This window comes from Schistocerca cancellata, chromosome 9 (assembly GCF_023864275.1).
Source record: "Schistocerca cancellata isolate TAMUIC-IGC-003103 chromosome 9, iqSchCanc2.1, whole genome shotgun sequence".
Classification (NCBI taxonomy): domain Eukaryota; kingdom Metazoa; phylum Arthropoda; class Insecta; order Orthoptera; family Acrididae; genus Schistocerca; species Schistocerca cancellata.
The window spans coordinates 244936526-244950339 of record NC_064634.1 but is presented as its reverse complement, the minus strand read 5'-3'; positions in this window follow the sequence as shown (position 1 = coordinate 244950339).

Below are 13814 nucleotides of genomic sequence, written 5' to 3'. Positions count from 1 at the left end.
AGTTATGTGATCTACCCATCTAATCTTCAGCATTATTCTATAGCACCACATTTCGAAAGCTTCTGTTCTCTTCTTGTCCAAACTATTTATCGTCCATGTGTCACTTCCATACATGGCTACATTGCATACAAATACGAGGTGCATTCAAGTTCTAAGGCCTCCGATTTCTTTTCTAATTAACTACTCACCCGAAATCGATGAAACTGGCGTTACTTCTCTACGTAATCGCCCTGCAGACGTACACGTTTTTCACAACGCTGACGCCATGATTCCATGGCAGTGGCGAAGGCTTCTTTAGGAGTCTGTTTCGACCACTGGAAAATCGCTGAGGCAATAGCAGCACGGCTGGTGAATGTGCGGCCACGGAGAGTGTCTTTCATTGTTGGAAAAAGCCAAAAGTCACTAGGAGCCAGGTCAGGTGAGTAGAGAGCATGAGGAATCACTTCAAAGTTGCAATCACGAAGAAACTGTTGCGTAAATTTAGCTCGATGTGCGGGTGCGTTGTCTTGGTGAAACAGCACACGCGCAGCCCTTCCCGGACGTTTTTGTTGCAGTACAGGAAGGAATTTGTTCTTCAAAACATTTTCGTAGGATGCACCTGTTACCATAGTGCCTTTGGAATGCAATGGGTAAGGATTACGCCCTCGCTGTCCCAGGACATAGACACCATCATTTTTTTAAGCACTGGCGGTTACCCGAAATATTTTTGGTGGCGGTGAATCTGTGTTCTTCCATTGAGCTGACTGGCGCTTTGTTTCTGGATTGAAAAATGGCATTCACGTCTCATCCATTGTCACAACCGACGAAAAGAAAGTCCCATTCATGCTGTTGTTGCGCGTCAACATTGCTTGGCAACATGCCACACGGGCAGCCATGTGGTCGTCCGTCAGCATTCGTGGCACCCACCTGGATGACACTTTTCGCATTTTCAGGTCGTCATGCAGGATTGTGTGCACAGAACCCACAGAAATGCCAACTCTGGAGGCGATCTGTTCAACAGTCATTCGGCGATCCCCCAAAACAGTTCTCTTCACTTTCTCGATCATGTCGTCAGACCAGCTTGTGCGAGCCCGAGGTTGTTTCGGTTTGTTGTCACACGATGTTCTGCCTTCATTAAACTGTCGCACCCACGAACGCACTTTCGACACATCCATAACTCCATCACCACATGTCTACTTCAACTGTCGATGAATTTCAATTGGTTTCACACCATGCAAATTCAGAAAACGAATGATTGCACGCTGTTCAAGTAAGGAAAACGTCGCCATTTTAAGTATTTAAAACAGTTCTCATTCTCGCCGCTGGCGGTAAAATTCCATCTGCCATACGGTGCTGCCATCTCTGGGACGTATTGACAATGAACGCGGCCTCATTTTAAAACAATGCGCATGTTTCTATCTCTTTCCAGTCCGGAGAAGAAAAAAATCAGAGGCCGCAGAACTTGAATGCACCTCGTACTTTCAGAAACGACTTCCTGACACTTAAATCTATGCTCGATGTTAACAAATTTCTCTTCTTCAGAAACGCTTTCCTTCTCATTGCCAGTCTACATTTTATATCCTCTCTACTTCGACCATCATTAGTTTCCTCATTATTTTGCTCCCCAAATAGCAAAACTCATCTACTACCTTAAGTGTCTCATTTCCTAATCTAATTCCTTCAGCATCACTCGACTTAATTCGACTGCATACGATTATAATCGTTTTGCTTTTGTTGATGTTCATCTTATATCCTCCTTTCAAGACACTGTCCATTCCGTTCAACTGCTCTTCCAGGTCCTTTGCTGTCTCTGTCAGAATTACAATGTCATCGGCGAACCTCAAAGATTTTATTTCTTCTCCACGGATTTTAATTCCTACTCCGAATTTTTATTTTGTTTCCTTTACTGCTTACTCAATATACAGATTGAATAACTTCGGGGATAGTCTGCACCCCTGTCTCACTTCCTTCCCAAACACTGCTTCCATTACATGCCCCTCGACTCTTATAGATGTATAAAATTAAAAAAAAATCGTACATTATAAGCTCAGCTCATTAAATACTGAAACTGGGTAGTTGGTTCTTTCCTGCCTTTGAAAAAAAAAAAAAAAAATTGGTGAGAGGTTTTGGCTCTCTTTTGGCAGAGTTACTTGTATTAAATTTTATAGAATATAGCTTAAATTATTCTGAACGCAGCACTGAATATAAAGTTACATATCACAGAATGTACTTTCGTAATTTAGATCATTTGGTAATCAGAATGAGTGATTTATGTGATGGTCACTTACATGCTGAAAATTCGTATGTCACCTTGCGCTTTTCCATGATTAGAAGACTGGCTGGTCATCTGGTTGCAAAGACATAGCCAGACTATTTTCGAATTCCTATCATTTTTTGAGATATTTGAAGTTTGCGATTCTGTAAGAGGTTCTTGAGGAGCTCAGTGCTGCCATATCACAATGATTCATATTACAAAATTTTTACCATGCCTTTACGTGTAAAGGCTGTATTCGAACGAAAAGAAAACTGTTTTGATATATCCGGCTAGTGGCATTTTGTCGACGTAGCCTCGTAGGAGAACGGGTCTAAATAAGGAAAGACTTGTGATTCAAGTGGCCAGAGCGCCATCGCCCGGTCGAGACGAAGGTCAGGTCCTGGGATCGCTGTACCTGTCTGCCGGCGTCTCTGTCTTCTTCCACCCTCAATGCTGCGGGACAACCGTTCGTGTGCACGTCGCATTTCGCCTGCAGCGTGTACATTCCAGTGTACTTTCAAGAGTACCGCGGTAAAAGCCGTACAACAACAAGTCTCCCATCTGCTTATAAATCGATCTCTCTTCTGTCGTCGAAGGAAGTAGAATGCTTAGTGCATGATAAGTTATTTGTCATTCATCAGTGAGGAGGTTTTCGGGAACGTGCTGTATTGATCCTTTACGATCTCAGAAAACTTCTGACACTCGCTTTCGAGTTATTAATAGTAAAAATACAGATTCTGTGTTGCAGCTTTTGAACGGATTGAAACATACCTTACGGGTGGCGGTTGTGTATGAAGAAGGGGCCTAAATGGTCTGGGACAATAAAATAATTCTCAAGCAATGCCCTACCAAATCTCAGGCACTCTTCGTACAGCAGCAACGACTTATCAGTTAACATCTACATGCATCCCATCCCCTCTTTGTTCGAAATCCCTTTCACTTCCTCAATTAGAAATCTTGAAGTAATATTGAACGAGCACTTCCAAAAAATTGGAAATTTGTTTTAAGGTCTTATGAGCCCAAACTGCTGAGGTAATCGGTCCCTAAGCTGAGACACTATTTAAACGAACTTAAACTACCTTACGCTAAGAACAACACACACACACCCATGCCCGAGTGAGGGCTCGAACCTCCGACGGGGGGAGCCGCTCGGGCCGTGACAAGACGCCACAGATCACGCGGCTACCCGCACGGTGAGCACTTACAATGAAGTTAGAATACTGTATCTAATGGTTTGTGCTACCTGATATTTTACAAATACAGACAGGTTTTCTTTTTCATAGATACCAAAAGGCAAATTATGGCTAGTGTAGAGAAACTTCAACTATATTACGTTAATGCATGCATGTCCAAAGGAACTGTGCATCTAATGCAGAATAACACAGGCACTGCAATATCTCACTTACCCGCCGACACCGGGCACGTGACTTTCAAGTAAAATGTCTCACCTGTACGGGAATATAAGTAATGGATGGACGAGTACAGGTTATAGACGCGTTGTTGACGATAGTTGGATGTTTGGGTGTGGCCGTAAGTCGTGCACAGATAGCCAAAGTCCCGCTCTGTCACAAATTTTCACTGTCGTCATTCCATTGTACAGTTGATGGTTGTCCATATTCGCAATTGCGAATACATTTAATGTACTTCATAACGGTTGTACTCGCCGCAGTGCCTATTCCCTTGGACATGAATGTATGAAAGGAACTTTGCATAGTAATTCAAAATTCCTGTACAAGTTACCGATAAACCAATATATTATCATATGACCTCTCTCTGCAGAGAAGTAAACTCCACCGTCACATCAGTTTCTCTAAGAAACTAATAGTTTGCCTCTTGAAGTAGTGGTAGTTTTCCTGTTATTTGTCATTTAGTCCATAAACACCACAATGACAAGTCTCAGTATCGTTGTGCAAGTTCCTGTACACGTGGGGGCAAGCACAGAAATAAGACCCGCAGCATTCACAACGTGATTCATGTACACGTTTTAACTACTCGTCTTTTTCTCTCTCTTTGTTGTTCTTTCTTCTCAGTCTTTGCGAATTATAAAGGAATCTGTTTATTTTGTGTGATGTACATGAGCTGAAAGATGTCCATATTGTTGCACTTTGCGGAACGCCGCCCAATTGTGCCAGGATTGTAAAGGCACTGGCCCAGAATTAATGACAAGACGTTGGTAGGATGTAACTTGATCGGAAATACTTAAGGTTTCAATTTGATATAGGTCCGACCTTCCTAGTAGCACACCCTAAACTCATCAAGAAAACTTTCAACTACATGCCAAGTTTTATTAAGTGATCGTGCTTTTTTCCATTTTTGGGCAGTGCAACTGATAATGCTATTGATGTTTGTGAACGTATAGTCAAGTAGTCATGACAGAGGTATTCATTCATTTATATTCTTGAGATCGGCGTTATTCATGGCTTTCGCACACTGCGATTACATCAGATTGCGGTGCCTCATATTAAAAGTGAATGTGAAACTTTCCAATTTGTGAGCAAAAAGTGGATAATAGGGAATTCTCCAGTATTTCACGCGAGACGTGGGCGTTAATTGTTCAAAAAATTAAAATCAGAAGTGTAATGAATCTGATGTGATATAGATATCCAGAGGTTTCTGACTGAGAAACGTATGGAGCTGGAACGGAGAACACACTTCTCTTTTTGTAACGGATAGTTGAACCATCTTTACTTGTTTCATTAATTCATACTTTTCAAGGACTGTAAATGGAAAGATGAAGGCTACGAAATAAGCCAACCTGCCAGCAATCAAGCTGAAGTTCATGTATGTAGTGTATTACAAGTATTATTATATTTGCCTCATGTAAGCCGCTGTCGCTTCGCATAGTGGGCCGAAATATTTTCAACTAAAAATTTAGCTACATGGAAAAATATTTTATTTTATATTTCCACCCAAAAGCGCAGAGTGAAGAAGGTTTCCCAGGACAGACTAGCATCGAGAGCTGCGTCAAATCAATCTTCCTGCTAAAGGCCGCAACACAAACGACAGCAACAACAACAGCAACAACAACAACAACAACAACAACAGCGACGACGACTTCGTGATCGTGAAGCTGAAAAATTGTTCCAGGAACTATTTGTGTATTTTGGATGAAGAATAAGACGATGTATGTTCGTGTTTAACATAGCTGTTATTCCCATTCAGCTGATAATTAAAACGGGGTGCCACAGACGACGCCACTTCTTATAAGTAAACACATCTTCCTTGAGAATTTTTGTTATACCGGTGCATAAAGACTGCCTGGCCTTTTAACATTAATGTTCGTGTTTATTACGGACCAGTTTCGCCCGCTTGTGGGGTCGAAGTGGAATTTATGCGGCGATGGTATTAAAAGTGTGGCCAGGATAAAGAAAGTGGGCTCTGGGCGCGTTCCCGAACGGGTCCATATGTAAGGCAGGCCGTGCGCCTGGGCGTGCCGTGCGTTATTACCGCCGTTGAGGTAATGGTCGCAATATTTTGTGCGGACCGCCTGGCTGCGGAACCCGTACCTGGCAGATCGGCCGCCCGGGCCGCCAACACAGTACGGCGTCTACGCGGAGCTCCAGCTGTGTGTAAGCCGCAGTAGCAGTCCGGACTGCACACCGCCGCCGGGTTGTGGTTTGTAACAGAATTGTTTCATCTACAACGTCTGTGTGATAGCTTCCATAAGAACATATTGGCTCTCGCTGAAGGTTGATGTCTTTTCTTTCTGAAAGTTAAACAAACACTAAAGAAGCAGTGAAGTTAAAATCTTCTGGGTTATTAGGCCGCGTCATGTTTCTTCTAAAAAGAAGCAATTTTTAGGGAAGCGGTTTCTTATTGTGCATAAACGAATTATTGGGACACAGACAATTCTAATCCAAATTTGCAGTCTCAAGCGTATATAAAATGGTAACAAATACGGTCTAAGAAAAAAAAGCAGAAAAACGACGTACCACGGAGGAATTATCCGAATTGGATGGAAACCGGTAGATGAGTTGTACATATACGTACAAACAAACGATTACAATTTTAGGAAAAAAAAAGCCTACACCTCCTTCGTGTGGCAATGTCAGGGTGTTTTAACGAATTTTAAAAACAAGGTAAGCACTCACAAAGAGTCTTAACGCAACTTGTAGCCTTGTAGCAGTCGTAGTCAGCATCGGTAGCACATGGGCGAAATGGTTTAATTTTGGAGCTAAGTATACATTAATGTATTGTGCCCGCTGGAACATATCCATCGTGCGTAGCGTGTGGAGTCGCACCAGTGCACATAACCTGTTGTAACGGTCGACAATATGTGACTGACGCAGTGCATTGAATATGGCCATGAAGTGGCACCCCTATAAATCTGAGCGAGGTTGCTATTGTAATGGGCACTGCCGTTCCCGAGGCCAGCCTCTTGCCCACATCCATATACTTCATCTTCCGCAGATCGATGATACTGCCGTCCACTGTACCGTACTGTTGAAGCCATCACAGCCCTTCTGTATGTCATCCCCTGACGTGGCCAGGAATATGGCATCGTCGGTATATGTGCAACATCTAAACCTCGCCATCCATTCGTCGGCGAAGACCGTTCAGGGCTGGCTTGAGGACTGCTGCAAGTAAAACGGTGAACAAGGCGCATACTTGCCGCACGGAACATTCAATATAAATGGGTTCCGATCGAGATCCGTTGGCCATTACCCTCGAATGTTGCTCCGTGAATCAAGCGCAGGAATATATCTACCCCGAACACGCAGAGGAGGTGCATGCGTTCCATGACCGCAAGCTGAAAACCATGATCGACGTGATCGAATGCATCGTCGAAATCCATTGCAACAAGGAAGCCGTGGAGGTTGCTGGCCGACATCACTGTTATCACGCTTGAGGACTGCTGCAAGCAAAACGGGAACAAGGCGCATACTTGCCGCACGGAACGTTCAATATAAATGGATTCCGATCGAGATCCGTTGACCTTTACCCTCGATTGTTGCTCCGTGAATCAAGCGCAGGACTATATCTACTTCGAACAGGCGGAGGAGGTGTATGCGTCCCATGACCGCAAGCTGAAAACCATGATCGACGTGATCGAATGCATCGTCGAAATTCATTGCAACAAGGGAGCCATGGAGGTTTCTGGCCATCAGTGGGATCACGCCCTATACGACCCCAGCGCCATGTGATCGTTCCCCTTCCCACCGGCGCACGCTTGAACGGTATGTATTGCACCCTTGATTGTGGAGTACAGTCGGGCGCGGAGGCTACTGTAAAAAGCTTATAGTCATCGTTAAACAAAGGCAGCGGTCGATAGCCTTGCGGGCTCTGTCCACCGGCAGGTTTAGGCACAGGGATCATAATACTTCCGTAAGTTCCGTGGGCACTCGGAAGTTGGCTCAAAAATGGTTCAAATGGCTCTGAGCACTATGAGACTTAACATCTGAGTTCATCAGTCCCCTAGAATATAGAACTACTTAAACCTAACTAACCTAACGACATCACACACATCCATGCCGGAGGCAGGATTTGAACCTGCGACCGTAGTGGTCGCGCGGTTCCAGACTGAAGCTCCTAGAACCGCTTGGTCACACCGGCCGGCTCGGAAGTTGGGCGTCACAAGTTCTTTATACATCCGTATTCTTGTTGCACCCATGAGACCGAAGAAGGAGCGGAAAAACCAAACAGGGAACCCATCATGCTCAACCATTCATCTACGCAGCCGATAGGAACCTTGAACTATGATGTCTATGCATGACGTCTGTTCCTTTTAACTTTGATTTTATCCAGTTTTCGTATTTGCTGAAGTTAATCGGCAGAAATTATTAGGAACCGGCTGAGGACGGTGTATGAATGATTTGCGGTTTACATATTCCAATTCAGTGGTTAGATTTTAGAATCTTTCTGAAAACAGCTAGCTTGCTGCCTTGCGTTTATTAGTGGTACAGAAGTAGTGATAATAATAATAACCGTGAAGATAAATTCTTCCATGATGTTAGACAGCGTCACGTTACTCATGAATTTCTGGTACACGATCGGCGTTTCTGCCCTTGTGGATATTCTAGTGATCAGTGTTACTTGAACACGAGAAGATACCGAAGCAGATCCTAGCAGAGAGATAAAAACGTCTATCGTGTAGAAGAAATTATTGTGTGACGTCATGCAGGCTAACATCGTGAAAGATTTTACTTTCAATGGCAACGGTCACGAAAGCCTGCGGACTTATAATATTAATCTCATCCAGGTCGTAGCGCGGCTGACGACCCTTATTTCGACAGGCGTTAAAAAAGTAACAGTGCATAGAATTAACTAAAGTTCACTGGTAAACGTCTTGGAATAAAGTTGTTTCAGAAATACGTCCCGTGGTTTGTCTCGTGCCCCGAAGAGAGCTAGGAGTGTTTGAGTAAGGAGGTGGCCGCCACTGGCGACTTGGCGTGACACCATAGAAGGTCCGAGGATGGACGAAAGGAACGTTTCTGTTGGAACTCGCCCAGTTTTCATTCACATTTGAATTATTAGATGAATTATATGATTTCTGGTTACGGATTTGCAACTGTTTCTTACACTTTGAATGCTAGACAACTATCAGTAGAGATTAATACTATCCTCTAAAATACACTTATTTCACCATAATGTAGTATAATAGCATTTAAATAATTGTAGCGCTTCCAAGCATCACAGAGCTGAATGGTGGAATGCTGGAGTCGTTATCTACGTTCTGATATGCTGTGTAATACTTGCAGAACTGAACGCCATTTGAAATAGGTAGAGAGCTAATTGGCGTTGAAATAACTAAAATACCCACATGTGAGATCGGAAAATTCACGGAATCGGTATCCTTATTGTTGGAATATTTTTGTAATTAATTTGCAACGATTTGTTACACGTAGAATGTCAGTTACGGCATTTAATTCAAGAGTAGTGTCCAGTAACTTCGACACGATTATACTAATTACGACCTCTCTTCCTCCCGCTATCATCCCTTGTCTCACTAATTTCCTAGTTCAGTAGCATCGTCGCTTCATTCTCTGGTGGATATGCTACGAAGAGATACAAACTGGGAACAATGTGATGTTTACTTACTCATGTCTTGGGAATTTCTATAATGAAAAGTGACGAGCGTAGTTTTCGTGCAGAAACGTACCTCATAATTAGGTGAGTATTGTGTACGGCCGTCCGGTTTCTTGCTTACCATCGTTGTGCTACTGCCAGCGGAGACGCTGCATACGTTTTGACTGCCTGCTGGACTGCCCCTGTGGTGCGTTTTTTAACTTGTAAAGCGGAGTTGCACTTTACTTCCCTCCTCGGGTATGGGGTGTTAGATTTACTTTCTCTCTTCCATATATACACGATAGCCATAGCCAGAAATTTGTGTGTTATAAATGTACAAAACAAAAAGAGAAATAAATAACAAAATCAGTCGTCATAATAATCAAATACAAAATGAGACAAGCATATTAAAAAACGTAAACCGCAACGTCGATGTGAGGAACAATTGCTCCGTAATCTGCTTTGTACGGCACGTTTGTTTTTTTAACATCTGGGTAGACGAGTGTGCAGGTCTGTAGCGAAACAATAAAATTGTTGTAGAACCGACGCAAAAGGTGTTTACAAATTTTTCGTTTCGATGTATGAATAGCGTCGTTATAAAGCGAGGAAGTACATCTGTCACTCGCTTCTTGCGTTTCAGTGTTATTGAACCCAAGAAGAGAAGCAAGGGTTTCTTCTTAAATATTAAATTCATTTTAAAAAATCCAGTTCACCCCTTTGCTGTTATGCAAGCGCTGTAATTTATTCAGTCGATCATTTGATTTCGGTGCTGTATCCTTTTCAGGTGCTATTGTTATTGTCTTAATTTGACAACGGCACCCTGTGTGGACATATTTTACGGCGACAGGAGTAGCTCTTGAAAATGGCAGCGCCGAAAGGAAGTTATGTGATTTAAATGACATGTGCTTGTATAACACTCACGGGTAACGTGGAATTATCTTTTAATAAATATGTTGCTGTGGGTCCTGATACGAAAATACTTATCGCTCTAGGAATGTAGACCAGTTTCATGTTTTTTATGAGGTAAGCTGCTGTTTGAAGAAAGATTAACTTTCGAAGATATTTGCGAGAGAATTGGTTTCAGTGAATACTTAAAACAAACTTTATACTTAACTTGAGACTCTTAGCTGTAAGTCACTTTAAAGTAACTTAAGTTTTTGAAGTATATATGTATCCCGTTCAGCTTAGATCACTACCGTAATTATTCACGCGTGTTGTTTCTGACAGTCACTGTAATGGGGATTGATCGGTGATGGATGGCGTACTTCATTTTATCTCTGCGATCAGATGCAGGTTCCGCACTGATTCCATAGTTCAAAGCCGTTTACCCGAAAGAGCGTTGTCAGTTGGGTGGCCTAACTTGAAGGAGATCGGCGCTGTCGGACGGCAAGGTGATAGAGATTTCATAACTTTTCTAATTCCCCTTACGTACGCGAGTCGTCACACACACACACACACACACACACACACACACACACACACACACTTTTTATGACTATTGTGATCAATGATCTTCTAGGCATTAATGGTTTAGAACATAGCAATTGGCATGACTACACAGGATATTACAACTCTCCATGGATATTGCCTTCGCAGCTCATCACGGATTTCATGCAGCTGTGTTCCCATGGTCGCTTAACATTAATCACGATATGATGGAAACTTTCACCTATTCACCTATAGTAAGCCTAAGATAGATGAGATCATCCACAGTCCTGTAGCTGGAGGAAATAGTGTTAGATTTGCTTTAATCTCTATGGTGTTTTGACCAAATAATTCCCACAATTGGTGTAACTTCGAAGAATGATGCTGCTGCTTGCACTGGGACACACGGAGACATTGTCCGTGCTTTCTGGTGTGCCGTTTCGTGAATAACGAGAATATATTTTTCTTCCATCGTGCAGTCTTACTCTCTCCGAATTAATTATTAGCAGCTCATCTGAATGAAAGCTGCCGAAACAGATAAGCTTGTGCAGAGTGGGCGAATGATTTCTTTTGTATGAACGTGTTATTGATATTTTCCTTCTGCGATATGATTTCCCTTCAGATCACCGAAATTAAGCGCTGTTGGGCTTAGCTAGCACATGGACGGGCACTCTGCTGAGTTCTGTTGGCAATCGGGGTGCACCCAGCCCTTGAGTGATCAATTGAGGAACTGCTTGAGTGAGAAGTAGAGGCTCTGATCACGAAAACTGACGACGGCCGAGAGAGCGGTGTGCTAACCACATGCCCCTCCGTATCCGCATATGGTAAGGCCTAAGGGCTGAGGATGACACGGCTGCCGGTCGGTATCGTTGGGCCTTCTGGCCTGTACGGGCGGTGTTTTTCTTTCTTAATTGGTCTAAATCATCTATAGACCAGTCTCCAATCTGTCTAAACTCGGAAAGCTCTGAGCATCATCAGGGTGGGGGGGAGAGAGAGGGAAGGGACAGAGATATTGATTGATTTCTCTAGCTTACCTAACGCCACCGTATGTCTCATTCCGAACACTGGGACTTAATAACGGCAGCGTGCTACATGCTGCTTGCGGCTTAAAAACAAGCTTACCCGAGTAATTGCGGCCATCGTTGCCATTTGGCGTATTCTAAGCCGGCGGGAAAAAAAGATGGAGAACTGCGAAATACGAGATACGTAGTTGCGGCAGTGAAAATACGAGAAGCTGTGGCGGCGTCTCTGCGACTGTCGGGATACCGGCGTACTGCCGCGGACGTCACCTCGACCAAGATTTATTGCCACTTACGACCGCTGACACACATAATGAAATATAAGACTGGCCGTCTCCCTGCCGCCGAGCAATGTGGAAGAAAAGCGGGACTAGTCGGTCGGTGCGACGCGTGGCCAGCCGGTTCGTTAAACCCCGCGACCCGCTGCTGCGTCCCTGCCCGGCGAATATTTCGCAGTCAGCCTCAACCCCCCTCCCCCCCCCCCCCCACTCCGCCCTCTCCCTCTCGCGTGCCTATCGCATAAACATCCCGCGGCAGCCAGTACTTCGCATCAGCGCATGCACCTAAAATTTATATCCTCTGAACATGCGATCTTCTAAATGACCGTATAATGCGGCTTAAGAACCCTGCACAGCTCCTCTGTTATTTTTGGCCATTTTCTCGCTTTCGTTTGAAGGTCAGAAAGCGGAGTCCAACTGAACTCCATTTCATTAAGAATTTTTTTCGATATCGTTCCCATCAGTTACCAACAAACTCACTTCTCCTTCTATATCTTTATTTGCAGTTCCTGACAATCATCTTTAAAAACTAAACGAATACGTTTACCCTGCACCGGAATGACATGAGTTTTCCAAGGTACGTAATCAGCTGAGCAGAATCTGTTTATATATAAAAATTGAGGTAAGGACGGCCTGTTTGCCGGCCGCGGTGGCCGTGCGGTTCTGGCGCTGCAGTCCGGAACCGCGGGACTGCTACGGTCGCAGGTTCGAATCCTGCCTCGGGCATGGGTGTGTGTGATGTCCTTAGGTTAGTTAGGTTTAAGTAGTTCTAGGTTCTAGGGGACTTATGACTAAACAGGAACACACACGCAATTTTTGTGTTCCGAGAGGAGCATTTTTCCGCTGGTTCTCTTCTTTTTCTCTGTTGCAGCAGAGCATGTAACTCATATGAAAAGAAATTTATTGGTCAGTAAAATCTAGACTGTTTACTTATGTGAAACTGAAATAACGCATAACTAATTTTATGCATCAGACCGGATTTTACGTGCATTTTTCATTTACTTCAGTACTTCATGGGGTTCCCAGATGATAACGGAGACACTTTACATAATGTTTACATGCCACGTCACTTTATAAACTACGTTTTAGGCTCTCGCCGGATTTTACGTGTACAAGTAGGTAGCTTCGAATCTCTGTATCTCGGAAACGGATGAAGATATCAAAAACATTTTGAAGGTTGTTAGAGATTGGGATCTTAGAAATACATTGCAAAAATTACAGCCATTTTCTGTGCATAGCAGTCTTGGAATATACATAGTACAAAAAGACATTTTTGGGGGTTTTCCTAGGTACCGCCCATGAACTAATGGTGACCGCACGAGTTCCACAAAGCCCACTGTAGATGACACCAAATGCAAAAAGAAGCAACTAATTTTTCCATTTGCCTCAGCAGGAGGAAGTGTGTAATATCCATACTTTGATCATGTACTGTAGCGTAACGCCACTAACACAATTCGCTGTTGGATATACAAACGGTCCTAGGCCCAAGACTGTACGAAACACCTGACCCTACCTTTTATCATCATTCAGAACCCAAGGTATGAGCATCGGAAAACACCATTTCTATGCGCGGCGTTTTGGAACGTATCAGGTACGCATGCATACCTGTTGGATAATCATTTCAAACGTTTTATTGTTGGTATTTAATTCACAAGATCGATTTAGAAATTATAAAATTCGGTATTCAGACGTGGCCGTGGTAATCCAATTCAATCGAAAACACTGAAGTATACAATTACGCCAATTACTGTGTGTACCTAACATGAAAGGCAAACGCACAGTCATTCATCTCTAAAAGTTTTTTGATGTCTCCTAGACTTCGACATGATTGGGAATCGGCTATAATCAGTTGGA